Consider the following 18,827-nt stretch of genomic DNA (forward strand, 5'->3'; position numbering starts at 1 on the left):
AATGTTAGACAAATGTTTACCACTCTTCTTGCAACAATTTATTCAATTATTTTTAAAATGATGTGATTTTGGTACCATTGTTTACCTCATTTGACTGAGGAAGACCTGAGATTGAAGAGATGAAGCCACCCCCTTGCACAAAAAGACACACCTAGTGAATCCTAGAGCTGAGACGTGAACTTGTTTACTCTGATCACTGTCCCATACTGACCTCCAAAGCAAAAATGGCTGATTGCTAACTCAATGCCCAATCTCCTCTTTTCTTTATGAACAGACACAGGATTCTGTTTGGAGTGAGAAGGTGTCTACTGGAAAAAATATATATAAACAATGTGGGCAGACTCAGCTAATCCATATATATACATATATATTTTTCCCTTTCTCCTTCTAACTGCCCAAAAATATAAATGGTATCTTAAAAGTGGAGCAGCTTTCCTGCAGCCATCACACATGAGGAGCATGCAATGGCAATATTCAACACCAGAGGCAAGGATATAGTGAGACAAGGACCCTCATAGACTTCATTTGGGAGCAAGATAGTTACAAACTGTACTGGAAGGCAATTTGGGAATGAAGGCATGATATTTAAAATATTTTGTCTACTAGTAGTATCTTTCCAAAATTCCCAATAATAATAATAATATCCTTAATTAAATCACTGTACATCCAAGTAATGGGATATCATTTCAATATTTAAAAAATGTTTTTGAAGATGAATAAATTGCTTAGGGAAATATTTATACATTATTTGGTGGAAAAATGCAAAACTGCTAATTGAGATATACTAAAAGATATTTTAAGCATGTGTGTATGTGAGCATTCCAATATAATATCATGTTTTACTGGTGATGGGAGAATTTTTAAATGTTTTTCAGTATTTCAAATGATTGCTAATAATCATACATGACTGTCATAACAGGTAAAATATTTCTTTAAAGCTAGATTCTAAACTCATTAGACATTTCAATCAAGATATCTTTTGAAAGCTGTGGGGGGAAATAAATCTAATGTTAAAGCAACCAGTTCACCAAATATTCTGAAAAGAGAATAAAAAAGGATGGTATTAAAATCACCAGTTGTACAAGGGTGCTGGCATTTGGCAACGTGTCCCATGTGACTGACAGATGTTTCCCACTTGAGTGCAGAGCCTAGAATTGAGGGTGTCATGGACCTGAATTGTGTTCCGTACTTGGTAACTATGGGAATAAGGACAAATGGATGTTGCTTTTTATCTAGCTTGTGTGGACAGAATTGTGTATGCTACTTTCTACTGAACTCACAACAATGTGGAAAAGTTGTTCCACTTCTCTTCACTCACACGAATGTTTTCATTGAGAAAGAAGATGAGAACAGAAGCTCGACAAAATCCCATCAACCTCAATTGTCTGCCAACTCAGTGCTTAAGAACTTCCAGAAAGAAAAGATTTCAAAGTATGAGTCTCAAAAAAAATTTTAAATTTGCTTACTTCCAAAATAGTAAAGATGAAGGTAGAATGGCATCATTTACATTGAAAAAAAACATGGCAGCAAGAGAGATAACAAATCCCTCTAAACCCGGAGTGACAGCATTTGGTTCTGTGTCTCTGTTCTGCTATTAATTAGCTATTGAATTTTTGATAAGTAGCATATGTTTACTGAGCTTTATCTCCTCCCTTTGATGAGGAGGAATAATGATATCTGCTTTATTTACCTATTTCTTCCTTTGTTAGAAATACTAAATGAAACATTGTATATAACAGTACCACTTGGCACGTAAATTATTTCAAATACAGTATTTAATGTTATATTGCCCAGTACGGCAAAAATTCTCAAGGTCTGCTGGCTCCCCCTAACCACCCCAATGATTTACTCTCATAGGTACAATTTCTTCAATCATCTAAAAAGCCTCATTCAATATGTCCTTTACATCTCTGCCCATGTATCCTATCACCTGATGGCTAGCTCACTCCTCTCCGCTCACATCCACCCTACCCTGATCCTGGAACATACCACAGATACTGTTTTGGAATTTTCATCCAACCATCTCCTCTCATTGAAACACTCATACCTCAGAAATCTAATGATTATATACATATTCAACACTTCCAAGTCTCTGACATCCTCATTACTGAGGTCTACCTTCATCATATTCACTAAAATGGCATCCTGCCACTAGGTCATCTCAGTCCTTTTTTATGCTTATTTTTTTCCTAAATAGTAATTTTTATTAGCCACCATTTTAATTGTCTTATGTATTTGTTGGTTGTCTCACACAACTACCTTGTAATCTGTAATGCCAATTAATTTTTTGCTTTGGGAACTACATTTCCCATAAAATGTGTTACTGGGATTAACATCAGATAGTTATCATTTTAAAATAAATTAATAAATGTTTTCAAATTTTCTGTTTTAATTCCTAGCACAAAAAATGTTGATATATTTAACCTTTACAGGCAAAAAACAGTGAGGACCTTCCATACTTTTTTGGTATAGAGTCCTGAGACCAAAAAGTTTGAGAACTGCAGACTTAAATTACTACTTGGCATTCACCACAACGATTGAAGATAAGCTTAAGCTATCACCAACTTTCTTAAGCAAAATATCCAGATTAAAGGTCTACATATATACATTCAAAAATATATCATACAATACATAAATCACTCATTTGTTTGGTTAAGAATATTCTTCTAATTTGAATTCTACATTTCTATGATCTGAAATGGGCTTCACCATGGAATCCCAGAGGACAATTATGTGACTTTAACACTCTTAGAGTACCATTAGAATTGTGCAGGATAATCATGAAAATGTATAGGTATTTGCTACCTGCTTCCTAATCTGTTCTGGACCTAAATATTGATAGTCCTGAGTCTCAATCAATAATGAAAATGTTTGCAGCCCTGAATAATAAAGAGCAATATTGCACATAATTATAGCAGGAGTTTCCATAATAAATACTGCTATATTAATACCAAAGGACCAGGAAAGTAAATGCTTATCAGCATATGGGAAACATAAGATGCTAAGAAAGTGGCTGCCAGGGTAATTTAGCAAGTAGGTTTAAAATCTTCGTGCGGCTAGGAAAAAAATGAATTTCATTTGCAAGTAATTTTAAGTTAACAAGCAGTAAAATTATCCCTGTGTTTTTTTAGTCATAAAACATAAACCACACTAATTAAGGTCATATACTTGCAGCTATGTCTGCTTTCTATCCAACTTGATTGACCACACAAGTTTCACTGCAAGCAGAAAAAGAATCAACTTCACTTAATATGAGAGTACCTTGTAATTTTAAAATCTTCTTGACTGAGGAATGTCCACTTTCCAGCCAGATGCTTCCTCCAGGTCTCCTCCTACACCTTGCTCTGGGTGGCCGGGGGTGGAGAACTTGATTCCCAGGAGCTGCATCATCCCCCTGCACCCCGAAGGCTCCAGCTCAATTTTGTTTTGGCCAACAGGGCAGCAGCAGAGAACTGGTGAGCTGACAAGACAGAGAGAAGGAAGGTAGGAGGGGGAGAGAGAAGAGAGGAGAATTGTTCCTCCTTCTCCCTGTTGCTGGGCTGCAATTTTTTCCAGTGTTTTTGGTTGCTTTCCTTGAGGATCAAATGCCCACAGCTGCAGCTCTCCCCACGCACCACGTCCCAACCATGATCCCAGATTGTTTGCTCCTTTGGGTGGACTTGGTGGTAAAAGCGTGCCAGGATACTTCACCAACCCTTGTTGGTGTCTCCAGTGCTAGTCCTACCTCCATCTCTGTAAATAGACTTTACATTGAACTTTCATTAGACTTTCTGGAGTTAATGCCACTTGGGGTCTGTCCTGTCGACTGGTTCTCTCAGAATCTTTCTACAGTTCAGTGTGACCTTCAGATGCCATGGGAGGAGATTTCTGACCCACGAGGTTGTTATTTGGTAAAGCAAACTGTTAATGAAAATGTATGAAGGGCCTCACTTATTCCCACTCTAAGCAATCAGGTTTAGTATATGTGGGACTAGCCAATAAAACCATCCAACCAGGCTATTTTTTATCATTCTGTCCACAATACATAAAAGGACAAAACTTATGCTGAGTTTTAAGTTTTGCCATATCTCAAACAAATTAGATATATGTAATGTTGAAATTAATACGAGGGGATTAGGTATCAAAAAGTAAATGTCAGCTTATTTAATATGTATTTTTACTAAAGAGGTAAATGACAAGATGCATAGGTTCCTTGATGGTGCAAGTGTCATCTCTGAGAAATTGACAGGTATGGTGGCAAATACTGTTTATTTTTTTTTAAATCTAACAACAACAATAATATTCTAAGAACTATTCATTTATTGGTTTACTTAACTTCTTAAGAACTCTAACCTTCCTCCATTTGGGAGGAAAGGGCTTGATCACAAAAAGATTAAGCAACTTGCCCCAAATCCCACAGTAGATGGGCAGAGCTAGAAATAGAACAAGAGTTAAAAGTAATTAAATTGGCCTTTGTATGTGTCCTTTATTTCTTTTAATAAAATTAATACATTTCCAAAGTGTTTAAGAAATTGTCCTTTTGAGGTACAACTAAAATTGTGTGACCTATAGTAATCAATTGTATTGTACTTTTACCCAATTATATTTTAGTTAAAGTATTTTTTACTAGAATAGGGCACCTGGTGGCTAGGTTGGTTAAGCATCTGCCTTCGACTCAGGTCATGATCCTAGGATCCTGGGATCGAGCCTGTATCAGGCTCCTTGCTCAGGGGGGAATCTGCTTCTCTTTCTCCCTCTGTCTTTCCCCCCTCTGCTCCTGTGCTCTATCTTTTTCAAATAAATATTTAAAATCTTTATTAAAAATTTATACTAGAATATTATTTTAATTTGCTCTCTTATTATTTTGTTTCATTTTAAGAGAAGAAACATAATTATCAATGCAACCATATCACAATTAAAGATAAATTTTAAACAAAGAATCCTGTGATATCTAAAAAATATATACATCGCTGGTGTCTCTAGCTCACCCTTTCTTCATTGCTGACTCTGTTGACTCACCAAATATTCAGAAGATGGCTGGGGTGTGTGTGGTACTGTCCTGTGCCAGTAGTATAAAGGGAACAATATATATAGTCTTCCTGGCTCTTGGGGACACATTATGTGGGAGATAAATGCAAACAAAATCACTACATCTGTAATCATTATCATGAAAGAGGGACTTAAGAAAAAAATAAAAGTGAACTTTCTGAATCAAGAAAATGAGGCTACATCTTTCTGGGTTGAATCTAGACCCAAAGGAAGAAGAGATGTTGTCTAGAGAAGACTGGAGTTGGCTAAAGGACGATATTCCAAGGACACAGTAAACTAGCAGAAAGAAAGGCCTATGCGGAGGGGAGTTCAGATTTTCCTGTGAAGTAAAAATTCATCGTTTTCTCTGGAATTCAGAATGTCCAAGATACTGAGGCTTAGATTATATGTTTTCAGAAGGAAAGTAGATTATTTTGCATATTCAGTTTATGAGACAGAAATATTAAGAAACTCTCCTTCCAGTTTCTAATGTCAAAGTCATGGTTCCAGCCTATGTAAAGTCACTGAGTATCATTTTCCATATTCTCCCATTCCAGAGGAAGAATGCAAAACAAAGAGAACTGAACGGAGCTGAAACAATGTGGCAAATTTACTTTGAAAGAACTGTCTTAAAAATTCCGGTCAGGAAATTTATCCGTGGAAAAAAAAACAAGTAACAGATGGAGAATGGGGTACATTTTATCATGAAATTATAATGATGTAATGAGAGCTACAATTAATGAATATCTGGGGGCATTTCATATATGTATTAATCTTTACAAAATCTTTACACTTTTAGTACTTTTATGCACTCTTATAGGTGAGGAAGTTGAAAAGTTACATGACTTGCCCAAGTTTTAGACCTTTACATAGCAGTACTACCATCATAAACACGTCTAGTCTGACTCTAAAGTCCTTGCTCCTTCTACTTTACTGCTCAAAGATGAAAAATTCATTCTCTTAAGCAAAGTTCAGTGTTTACATGGGAAAGAAGTAGGAAGGGCTGTCAATTACAGATCTAAAATACATAGAAATGTATCAAATTCAAAGTTACTCTAAATTTTTGTGTCAAATAAATAAATAATCTTAGAAAAAAAGAAGAATCTACAATAACTTTGAATTTGATAAATAAATATATACATACATACTTTTTAAAAAATATCTGTATGTCATTACTATCTACCAGGGTATATGCTAAATGCTTTATTTACATCAATGATCTCAAAAAATCCAACACTGTTAGATAGAAATGATAGTGATGATAGTGATGGTGATGGTGATAATATCCATTTTACAGGTGAGGATCCTGGGTAAACATCTCCATTCACCACATCCTATGTGCTGAACTTAACAAACAAGATTTCAGGGATAACTCTGACACTCAGAATTCTAAGAATATTCCCTCAGGAAATTATCAGTTCACATCTTAGCACAGGAATATTTTCTTGCTCCACGCTAGTGACCACCCAAAGAAAACAAGAGAATATTATATTCATATTTGAAGCTTAAAAAACAACTCTAAGTAATGGGGCCATGAGACCTGATTATCATCCATCTGTGGCAATTAGACTAATGGCTTCCATTCTAAGAAGAACTATTGCTTTGGCATCTCATTTATTTCATTATACAAGCTCATTTTTCCAGCTGTGATCATATGCTGACTGGGATATGCATAAATGAAAATCACGGAGTTCTAAATGCCATAATATATGTATTGGTTTGAAATCTAACACCTTGGGGACTTCATGGGAAATTACTTCTGGTTCAGAAATATTTTAATGACCTTGGCCCTGAAATGCTCTTAGGTGGCCAATTCAAGCAAGAGCTGATGACATTAAATGAGAGAGTAAAAATTAATTGGTTTTGAGCATGAAAATGAGTAAATATAAATTTATAAATGGAATTTAAAATGTGTGGGATGTTAAACTAAAATGTAATACAGGATGACAGTCCAGAAGTACTGTGTTATTTCAACTCTTATTAGATCTTTATGTTTCCTTTGATCCAATCACTCTATCCCCTCCCCTTTCCTATTCTCTGTGTAGCCTGCACCTGGCATAAACTCACTCTTCCATATGCCTCTCTCTGTTAGAAAGCACTGTAGACAATACATTTGCTCCCTTCACTTAGTCCACTGCTTTCCCTTTACTACTCACTTCATGATGTTAAAAATGTACACTTTGAATAAAAGTAATATAATTAAATTGATTACAGATAAAATTATTGAATTAATGCAGAGCTATATTGATAAAAGTATGCATATGTGTTAACAAATATAAATGGAAATATAAGAATTAGCACCAAGAAAATATTATTGATTCGTTTCAGGAAAAGACAATGAAAACACTGAATTTATTTGCTACTTCTAAAGACTTAAGAAGAAGAAAAAGAACGCTATTGAATTTTGCAAGTGTATCTGAAGGCCACAAATCAGTTACTATGTATGTAGAAAGCTAGCTCAACCAAGACTTGTACTGATAATATTTTATCATCTATATAAAAACACATTTAGTCCTGGATTTCAGAATGAGTAGATAGGTAAATTAGGAAAGTATTAATTTTTTCTGACTTATTGAATATATTAGAATATTCTCAATAAGAAATGTGTATACCCCCAGGTATTTAGTAAAGAATCATGACCCAGGGATCCCTGAGTGGCTCAGAGGTGTGGCGCCTGCCTTCAACCCAGGGCCTGATCCTGGAGTCCCGGGATCGAGTTCCACGTTGGGCTCCTTGAATGGAGCCTGCTTCTCCCTCTGCCTGTGTCCCTGCCTCTCTCTCTCTCTCTCTCTCTCTCTCTCTCTCTGTGTCTCTCATGAATAAATGAATAAAATCTTAAAAAAAAAAGAATCATGACCCATAAAGAATTTATATTTGCCCTGCCCTGCTCTTCCTCTATTGAAGGCCACTGTTGTTGGGAGCATGCCATGAGTTCAGAGGGTCAAAACTAGTGAGGAGATTAAGTGTGGAACTACTCAACCTAAATCACATTTGAAAGAATGAAACATTGTTAGAATCTGCCATCTTTGGGGATATTGTTGAAGAAATTGTTTTGAAATTGAAATGTAATGATGTACATAAGGAGTAGTGAAGGGTTTTGCAGCATCCTTCTTCCCACAGAGGCTCAGCTCAGATAATCCAGCTACCATCCCTAAGGGATGGATCTCTGTTTTGATGAGGACAAAAATGTCCTGAACCCCACTGGAAAAAAAGGGAAGCTGACCTTTATTGATTTATGTTAATAGTTACGGGAATTCTGTAGTGATAGTGGTTGTTTTTCAATTATTTAAATGATAATGTAACACCTATTCAGGATAATTTTTTGTGTGTATACATTCATAATAAAGGGATGGACAATGTTGGACAACAAATATATATTCATAAATATATACGTACATACATGAATTTTTACAAATGATATCATACTATAGAACTTATTTTGTAATTTGTTGTATGTGTGTGTTCTACTTAATAATGTGGCAGGGATATCTCTTCATATCTCTACATATAAAGCTCTTATTCTTTTTCATTTCAAAGTAAATATTATTCTATAACATTAATATACAGTGGGAGGGAAGGCATGTAGTTCTCAAGTGTTCTAACTGCTAACTTGAGTACTTACTCAATTGCTGATTCTAGACGCAAACGTTCACATTCAAGGTCAGTCACTTACTTGTGTAATAATTTAGCCTTTTTTTTTAGGTTTTATTTATTTATTCATGAGAGACACCGAGAGAGGCAGAGATATAGACAGAGGGAGAAGCAGGCTCCCCATAAGGAGCCTGATGCGGCACTCGATCCCGGACCCCGGGATCACTCCCTCAGCCAAAGGCAGACGCTCAACCACTGAGCCACCCAGGTGTCCTTTTTTCTTTCTTTTTTTTTTTTTTTTAAAGATTCATTAGATTTATGTTTTAAAAGATTCCTTTGGCTGCTATTTGGGTGATAGTCCATAGGTGGAGAACAAACTTAGAAATACAAAGCTAATTAGGAAGCTACTACAGTAACAGGATTAGTATCAATGATGCCTCAGATCAGGATATTTGTAGTGGAAGTTGTTGGAAGTTATTAATTTTTTAAATATAATGTAAAGACTAAGAAAATAGGATATGCTGATGAATGGACTTTAGGGTGTGGGAGAAAGCAAGTATTCAGGGATAACTTCAAATATTTTGGCCTTAATACCTAGAAGCATGGTGCTGTCATCAGATGGAAATGGGGAAAACTCTGGGAGAAGGAGATTTAGCAAAGAAAGCCAGGAGTTAAATTTAGGTCATGTTAAGTATGCAGTGTACCTAACATCCAACAGAGATGTGGAGAATTCAGGTGTCAAATAACGTAACTGACATTTGGAAATGGCTTTCAGAGATACTCTGGTATAAGCAAATGTTGTTGGTTATGCCATAGGTTCCTAAGGAAGACGATTATGATGCCTCCTGAACACTGAGTACTAGGTTAGTTGATGTAAAAATCTTTTACCACATCTGTAGCTTCTAGCCATGTATGCAGGGCAGAAACAGGGGCTGACAGTTATTGAATGCCCACACAAATGCCATCTACGGCTTTATTAAATTCAATCAGATTCCTTAGATCCCTACCATGTCAAAGCACTAGGCCTAGTCACTGGAAAATAAATAATAGAAGGAATCACACTTACCACTCATTCAGACTCTGGGAGAGCTTCTGGGCTCTGATGGAATCCACATAGATCAAGAAAAAGTCAGCTGAAGCCCATAACAGCAGAGTGTAGTGGCCTGGATGTGACAAAGCCATAACTGAAGTGTCTGTGAAAAGAGACCTAGGAAAAGAAAGGCAACTCTTGTATTGGCCCGCCCTCTGAAGAGATTTTCATTCTCACTATCAGACTTAAGGTGACCAGAGATTTGGTGTTGCTCAATAAAATGGTCATACCTTATTCTACGTCTTTCTTGATTTAACACCATTATTTGACAAAGTTGATACTTCATTAATGGAACATCATTCTCTCTTGGTTGCTGCTCCTTCTCAGTATCTTTACTGTTTACCAGTCCTACCTCCACTATTGCCAACTAGCTCTTTCCTCGGTTTCTCCAAGAGCAATTGCAACCCTCTAAATTTCCCAACCCAGGGACACCTGGGTGGCTCAGTGGTTGAGCATCTGCCTTTGGCTCATGGCGTGGTCCTGGTCCCTGGATCGAGTCCCACAATGGGCTCCCTGAGAGAAGCCTGCTTCTCCCTCCATGTTTCTGCCTCTCTCTGTCTCTCATGAATAAATAATTTTTTTTTGAAAGTTCAAATAAATAAACAAATAAATAAATAAATAAATAAACAAATAAATAAATTTTCCCACCCAAAGCACCTGGCCCGTAATTCTCCTTTCTATGATATACTCCATTCATAAGCAAATCCTATTATCAAGGATAATACATTCAGAATCTAGTCCCTCCCAATACCTCCACTCCTACCAGGGTCCAAGCAACTACCAGTTTTTGCTTAGGTTTGTATAACAGACTTTTAGAGATTTCCTCAGTGTCCTTAATCTCTTTCCCACCAGTTGATTCTTAACACAGTGCCAGAGCGCTTCTTTAAAAATGTAAGTCAGATGATTTCATTCCCTCACTCAAAATCTGTCAGCAGTTTTTAATCTAATTCATAAAAAAGTCCTATGTAAACTGACATTATCTCCTATTGCTTCAAGACTTTTTCATTGAGCTTCACCCACACTGGTTTCTTATTATTTCTGAAATATTCTAATGTCACATCATCTGAAATGCCTCAGAACATTTGCACCTACTTACCTCTACCTGGAATGTTCTTTCTGACAGTGCCATGTGAATCACTTTTCACTTCCTTCAACTATCTGGCCATCTACTCTCTCCTCAGTAATTCCTTTTTTATGACCCAACATAAGATGACAATCCCCTTCCAGCCTATCCTTTTTACCTGCTTTCGTTTTCTCAGTACCACTTGTCTCCGTGAGAAATATCTTGCATGCACATTTTTAGTAGCCTGTCATTCTCCTCCCACTAGGATTTAGCTTTCACAAATGCAAGGACTTTGATCCCAGTAAATAATTGTTAAATTAATGAATAACTTCTTCCTTGAAATGATGCCTGTATTTATTCTAATTATTCAACAGGGAATTTCTCTCTCCTGATTTTCTCTTTAAAAAACTGTTCTTAAGCCTATTATTAGATTGAATATCCAGATGGCCAGGTGAGCTATGTGATTTTTGTCCTCTCTGCCGGTCTGCATAAGATCCAATGCACAGTCATATATACCTGCGAGGCTCCTTGGAGACTCTATATTTTCTTCTTGATTAATGAAGATTTGAAAATTATATTTTAGGGTGGAAAGAGTCTGGTAGTGTTTTGGAGTATTAAAAACCAGGAGAGGCATGAATATTTAAAGGCTGTATAAAGCATCATTTCATCACCCTCATCTTCCATCATGATTGCTTTTGTGGCCGTAGCTAACATTTACTGAGAATTTACTATAGTACATACATGGTTCTCAGTGCTCTATGTGTACTTACTCGTTTAATCTCAGCTCTATATGGCTGGCACTACCAACCTACTTTACAGATTACTTCTACTTTACAGACTATGTAACTGAAACAAAGTAATTTGACTCACACTTTTTGTAATATCAACATCCAACCTGAAGGTGTTTAGTTGTTAACAGGAATTCAAATAATGAGCAATAACCTTTACTACGAATCTATGGCTATTAAAAGAGAAGAGGAAAAAAAAAGAAGAAGAAGAGGTAGGTTTGTGTTCAAGATGGCAGTATGGGAAGATCCTGAACTCCCCTCCTACCTACAAACACATCCAATCTCCAGCTGCATATGGAACAGTTTCCTCTGGAAAATATCTAAAATCTAGTGGGGCAACTCTTTCACATCAGGCAAAGGAGAAATACACACACACACACACCCCAAAACAGGTAGGAGAGACTGAGACACAATCCTGCCACAACCTGCTCCCTGACTGACCTGCTCACCCACCTAACCTACATGGTGACCCACAATCAGGAGAGAATTCGAAACCCAAAGCTTCTCTCTGAGGAATAAAATCCTCACCCCATACACTGGGCACTCCAAATGATAAGAGAGATGAGCCCCCAAAACCTCTAGCTTTGAAAACCAATCATGCTTATTCCCAAGAGACCCATGGAGTTGTGGCAAATTAAAGGACTCCTAAGGGGCTCACACAAAGACTTCCTGGGCTCAATACAGGAGCAGCCTTTGAAAAGTGACCAGACTTGATATGAAAGAGGCTCATTTGCTCATTTTAAAGCATTGCACTGAGGGGCAGGGGCTGCTGGAATATTCTCCCAGCAATGAGGTTGGTGGGCACCATTTCTGTGCTTTCTCTCTGCCTTACTAAGGCCAGCAGGTACCATATTTCTTTTTCTTTCTTTTTTATTTATTCAAGGATTTAACATTTTGACATTATTATTATTATTAATTATTAGTATTAGTATTTACTCCAGACTTCTTTTTTTTTTTCCCTTGGAGGCATCATGTTTTTTTTTTTTTTTCCTCTAGACTTTTTTTTTTTTTTTTCCATCCATGGATATCATCTTTATACTCTAGCCAATGGGTGACATCTTTGTGCTCTCTCCTTGCCTTGTTAAAGCCAGTGCATGTTTTTTTTTTCTTCCTTCTTTTTCCCTTGGATGCCATCTTTGTACTCCCCAATGTCTTGCACCAGAATGCCAGTATCTCCTGCAGGGGAGCTTCTACAGGGAAACATTTGATTCACTGGTCATTATGTCTGAGGACCCAGTTTTTGCGGTTGTAGCCCAGAACCTCGACTGTCTGGCTCTGGAGGCCAGAGAGGCTTGCATACTTGAGTCCCATGGGACTATAATAACAGAAAAACAGTTCTCCGCAGACTGTCACCCTCAGGGTATTGCACAGAAGGCCAACTGAAACACAGTCCCAGTCTTTCTGAGAAAGAGGCCTCTTTGCTTATCTTTGAGCTTTGGCCTGGGGGGGCAGGCTTCTGGTTTGGCATACTTCAAGGAGACTGTGGACCTGTTCTCAGGGAACAGAGGCTGATGGATGCAATCTATGCTGTCCCTCTGCTTCGCTCCAGCTCTCTGGTAGCTTCCAGAAAGAAGTTTATACTCTTGTCTGATGCTCTGGTTTTTGTGACTGTTGCCAGGGGGACACTTCCAGATTGCCTGGCTCTGCAGGCCAGCAGGGCTTGTGAATACAGCGCTAAAGGACTGTATATATTTGCATTCTGTAAAAACTGCTGCCTGAAGAACAGGTTTCCAGTCAGCCTGAATCCAGGTGCTGATTGAAATCCTTCCCTTTGGGACATCAGCAGGGCTTAGCACACCCTCAAATTCTGGAGCTATTCGAAATAATATAGGTTGCTAGTGAATTACAAAGGTTTGAGAGATGACCAAGAATTAGTGTAGACTTGAACATTAAGTTGTTATCTTCTACCAAAGGGCATTCCTTCAAGACGGGGGTGATGGCTGTTTTTCATCTAATGAATAGAAGCCAACAGAGGGTCAAGCAAAATGAAGAAACAGGAATATGTTTCAAATGAAAGACAATATAAAACCTCAGAGGAAAACTTTCATAAAAAATACTTTACTGATAGAAGAGGAAATCCACTGGCCCCCTGTGGGGATGAGGAATGGCCAACCCACAGTTGGCACATCCTTAGGAGCCTGGGGACCAGCTAACAGAGCAAAAGACATATACTTCATTTGAAGTATCACAATTTCTGGTCCTTTGTTGTTAATTGTATCTCAACAGTCTTGCCAGTCTCAGCCAAAAAGCCTTAAATGCTCATCAGTTGTGGAATTCTAAATCCTAGCTCACCAAATATCTACTTTGCCAAATCCTTTGGGAAGCGGAAGTAGTTATTTCCATCTTCTCAATACTGAATTGGCTTACCTAATCACCCATTTTATCACTGACTGGTTACAGGCCTGTAAATCAGTAGACGGGGACCAGGTATCACCGTCTGAAATACGTCTCTATTTTATTTGCCTTTTCGCCTTCTGCCGTGCTTTGCAAAACACACAGGTGTTAGGTCAATAAGACCTCCTTAGATGGGAAAAAAAAAAAGAGAGAGAGAGAGAGGAGAGACCCCTTTAAATGGCTAACAGTCAGCAATCCCAAGCTAATAGCCAGAAACATGAGAGACCATTTCCAGAGGTATTCACTATGAAACGTGAGATGAATCATCAGCATTCCACAAATAACCCAGGGCTGAAGCTTCTACTAATGAAAGTCACCCATGTAATACACAAGGTTAAGTATCTCTCACAAGAAGAAATGATAACTCACCTTGTTCAATTTGTGGAAGAGCAGAAATGATGATAAGGTCACCAGCTGGTGTCATTCTTCTTATGAAACCTTTTTTAAGAAATTAGTTGTTTTCATAAGGACAAAAAGCAAATGGACACAAGTAAGAAAATCAACAGAAAAAAAAAAAAAGATGTACTCAAGATATCAGCCCCATCTATCCACAGAATTCTAACATTATTATAATTGAATACATGTCATCCTTTTGATTAAAAAAGTGGGGTTTACAAAACTTAATGGTCTGAAATTCCTTTTAGTTTCATTTGTCCCCAAATCTGGTATCTGTCTGGGTGATATCCTCAAAATATTTAAAGACTCCTACTGCCAATTTCAGTTTCCTCCAGTGGACAAACAAAAGCCAAACATCTTGATTTCATTGACATAGGAATCACATCTACTCGCTTTCTGATAGTAGTTTTGCCTTTCCAGAGACATGTGTATCACCTGGTGGCTTCTGCATCTCAATGCTTTGCATGCAGCTGAGACGAGGGATGGAACAAAAAGCCACACCTGGGTCACAATCAGCAGCTGGTCTTCTGTGAGAGAAGGGTTGTGATGGTTTCTTACGTAACGCCACAGTGAGCAGAGGCGAGGTTGTGATGTAGCTTCACATCACAGGTGAGAGGAGGAGGCCTCATGAGGGATATTGCACATGCAGAACTCTGAACAAACCAGTCTCAGAGTCTCAGCCCTGAAAGTTAGGAACCTGGCAGGTATCTTTCAGGGATATGTCAATTTAACAAAACTCTTAAGACTGAAGAAACCAGGAATGTTAACTTATGAGGCTAGAGGAAGACTCAAAATGTCCAGTAGACTAGACATTTGCATCAGCCTGTGTAGCTTACTTTCTCTTCACAAGAAAAGTATGTGGGGATTCAAATTACCAGAAGTTTATTAATATGCCCAGAATCCTGACCACAGGAGTTGCTTTTATGATTCAAATGTCAGGGTGCTATGTTCTAAGAGCCGGATGTGGCCTCTCACCCAATAGATCTGGTTGGTGAGCAGAGTGTCATGCCAACCCAACAAACACTATGCTCAGTCGGCTTAACACTGCTTCCTTTAGCATTTGGGGTTGCCCTTTTCTGACTGTTCAGCCTGCCTTATAGCCTGGCTATTGCCTTCTGTTTACACAATCTTTCTCTTAACAAAATGAACATGACTAGCAATCGACCTATATGCCATTTACTCAATACTGAGTAGACTATTCCTCAGTCACCTTGCTCGGTTAGAATTCTGAGAATCAGTGGTTCTTTTTCTGTGTTCTGTTGTATAGCTATTGACCATTTGTTCAGCCTTATTTCATTCAAGAAGTATTTATTGAACACTTATTATGTGAAAATAACTAGTCCCTAGGAGTATAATGCTATCCCTAGGCAAGACAGAAATGGCCCTTGTCTTTAGAAACTTCAAAGTCTAAAAAGAGAAAATAGAAAGTAAATATAAATTAAAAATAAAGTACACTGAATAGTAATGATTGGAAAAGTCCTTGGCACTATTATAGCACCAGGAAAGTTCTCTCAGAAGAGATAATGTTTACACTGACATTGAAGACTGAAGATAGGAGATCTTTGGGTGGCTGAGTGGTTTGGCGCCTGCCTTTGGCCCAGGGCATGGTCCTGGAGTCCCAGGATGGAGTCCTGCATCGGGCTCCCTGTGAGGAGCCTGCTTCTCCCTCTGCCTGTGTCTCTGCCTCTCTCTCTCTCTCTCTCTTTCTGTGTGTCTCTCATGAATAAATAAATAAAGTCTTAAGAAAAAAAGGACTGAGGATAAATTCATATTTTTCTGTTATAGATGGTCCACTCATTATATATGGATTTTATTGGTTTAATTCCCACAGTACATCTTTGTTTCTCTTATCCATAACTTCTTTTAAGGTACCTCATAATTATATAACCATTGGTAGGGCAATATTAAGTCATATCTGATGATCTATAATATAAAAATAAAAGAAATATAATTAAAGTAACTACATAGCATCTAGCATAAATGGTGTCCCAAAAACTAGCATTATGGATGTTTGGTTCTTTAAAGAAATTATGAAAATTATTAGTACAAGATCTTACTTACCTTAATTCATGTACACAAAAACATTTCCTCATCTCCTTGTCTCCATTCAAGCCATCATTTCATCACCTGAAGAATACCCATCAGGGCAGCTTTCCAAACAACAGCAACATTACCAAAACGGGTCCATTTTCAGAGAGATGAACTTCATCATCCAGATGCTTTGAATTTAAACCTAAATCTTTAACAGTTCAATAATCAGAAGTTTTCCTTGAGCTTTATGAACATTGAAGGCTTTTAAGGTGTAAAAAATTCAAATTAGTGATGATTGGAGTTCTAGGTCATCAAGAGCCCTGGGCGGGGAATGGCACATCTAAGTAAGCTACCTGTACTGTTCAATTCCTGCAGCTTTTAGAGATTCCAGCTTCCAAGACCAGTTCTTCTCATCCCTAGCCACACCTCACTTTTGTTTGTCCCACCTCTATGCAAGATGCATGCACTTCCAGGCACCCTGACCTTCACAAACTGGCTTCTTCATAATTTGATACTCTGGTAACACAAAAAGTATGAATATGGTTGTCAAAATGAGGATTAGAGAGCAAGACTATGAGTTGACATTTAAAACCTGGTCAACATTATTTAATACCTCAACTCTTGTATGAAGTTTTTGTTGCAATTCAGTCTAACTTATATGCTTTTAAACTATGCCAGATTTCTACATTTCTCCCATAATCTTCCTCTTGATTTTTAAGATCCGCTACCCTCTGGCTATGCTCCTTCTATTTCTCACTCTTAGCTATCAGAGCTGTCATACTTTGAATATTCATAAAGACATGTTTGAAGCCTTTGTATATTTGCTTGGACCCTAAATTCTCTTTCAAGTCTTATTTCTGCCACATGACATATCAACTGAAAATATTACACCTTAAGCCTTTCCAAATTTCACTTACATTTTCTAATTTGATGAGAAAATTTTGACCCAGCTGGGGCTTTTCTTAAAATACCTTAACTAATTACCGTTTCTTAATGTCAGAGAGTGCACATGGAGGTCTTGTTCCTTTATAATATCTTAGTCTCCATAAGATTTCACTCTCTTCTGATTTATTAAAGATTAAATTTTACCTGAAAAGAATCACTCTTGCAGAGATCTTCTCATTTTTCTCTCCATTGCTAACTATTGTTTTTGTTCTTGTCAGTACATTTATTTGTTTGGCTTATTTTGAAGAAGGTTATGAATACCTCTTTTTCTTGTTGTTTGTGGTTGTTTACTCACATTTATTTTGTGACAGTTGTGACCAAAACAAAAACAAAAACAAACAAATAAAAAACCCTTATACTAAATAACCCGGTCCTGATCACCAGACACAAAGAAAGGTATTAATACCATGAAACACTGAAGTCATTGAATTAATGAATGTATGTTTTATACATGTTGTAGTATGTATGTGCATAACGTGTGTATATATATGAACAGTGAATAGTGTGAATATTCATAATTGTGGAAATATGTATCTATGATACATATGTGTATATATACATGTTTATAAGCAAATATGAATATTGAAGCTATACACACACACACACACACACACAAGTATATATTTCCAACTACAAGCAACTCTAGCACAAGGAATTTTGATATAGGATAGATTTTAAGCTGAGTTTAAACAGACTTTTTCATTACTCCAGACTGTATTTTTTCTCTCTGAGCTCCTATATTTCCTTTTATTTCATTGTCAAATTTGCCCATGCATCTATCTTACTACTCTAACTCAGTAATATGCTCCTCAAAGATAGGAACCAACCGATTCCGGTTTTAAATTTCTCCATGACACATTGTATACTGTAAACACTTGCTAAAAATATTGCTAGTACATTTTAGTCCATAGAAACAATAAATATATTTTTTTTTAGAAAATGAAAAGCAGATACATAAAGGAAAAACTAGATATATCTCTTAAGGTTTCTTTTAATGAAAAAGTGCATTTCTTTTTAAAGGTTGAAACCGGTTTGTCATATTTGATGAATGTTTCATTTATGTTTCAGTACTCTGGCTCCCATGTACTTATGGAACCCGACCTGAGCTCGGCAAAAAAATTAAGGTGTGAACATGCAAATAAAACATTTGTTAAATGTATTGAAGTGTATTAATGTTTCCTGCTGGAGGCCAGGAAGAACTGTGAAAAAGCGATGATCACCAAGAGTGAATTGTTATGAAGGCATGAAGAACTAGATCTTTCCCAAAGGAAAAATATGCATGAGTGATCAGGGGTGGTGGTGACAAAGGCAGGGCCAGTATGTGCTTTTATTTTTTCTTGGCTCTACCATCATTTCAGAAGAAGGAGACACTGTGATTGTGCTTGCTAGAGACTCAACTGGTGGTGAGGACCTTCGTGTTCATGTGACACAAATGACTTTGTTATAAAAAATGAGAACGTAAAAAAGACCATATAAATATATATATAATATATCTGTATATATTATATATATATATATGTAT

At 37.1% G+C, this 18,827-nt stretch overlaps 1 long non-coding RNA gene across 2 annotated transcripts in view; it reads right to left on the minus strand.

Moving 5' to 3' along the window:
- Nucleotides 1–10,989, minus strand: part of LOC121488667 — a 79,783-nt gene extending 68,794 nt beyond the window's left edge. For both annotated transcript variants that reach the window (XR_005987203.1, XR_005987202.1), the window contains exons 1-3: nucleotides 10,930–10,989; nucleotides 9,665–9,805; nucleotides 3,262–3,460 (exon numbers count right to left, since the gene is read on the minus strand). This is a non-coding gene — a long non-coding RNA (uncharacterized LOC121488667). The remainder of the gene's footprint in view (nucleotides 1–3,261; nucleotides 3,461–9,664; nucleotides 9,806–10,929) is intronic.
- Between the last annotated feature and the right edge of the window lie 7,838 nt (nucleotides 10,990–18,827).

The sequence above is a fragment of the Vulpes lagopus genome, chromosome 4 (assembly GCF_018345385.1).
Source record: "Vulpes lagopus strain Blue_001 chromosome 4, ASM1834538v1, whole genome shotgun sequence".
Taxonomy (NCBI): Eukaryota; Metazoa; Chordata; class Mammalia; order Carnivora; family Canidae; genus Vulpes; species Vulpes lagopus.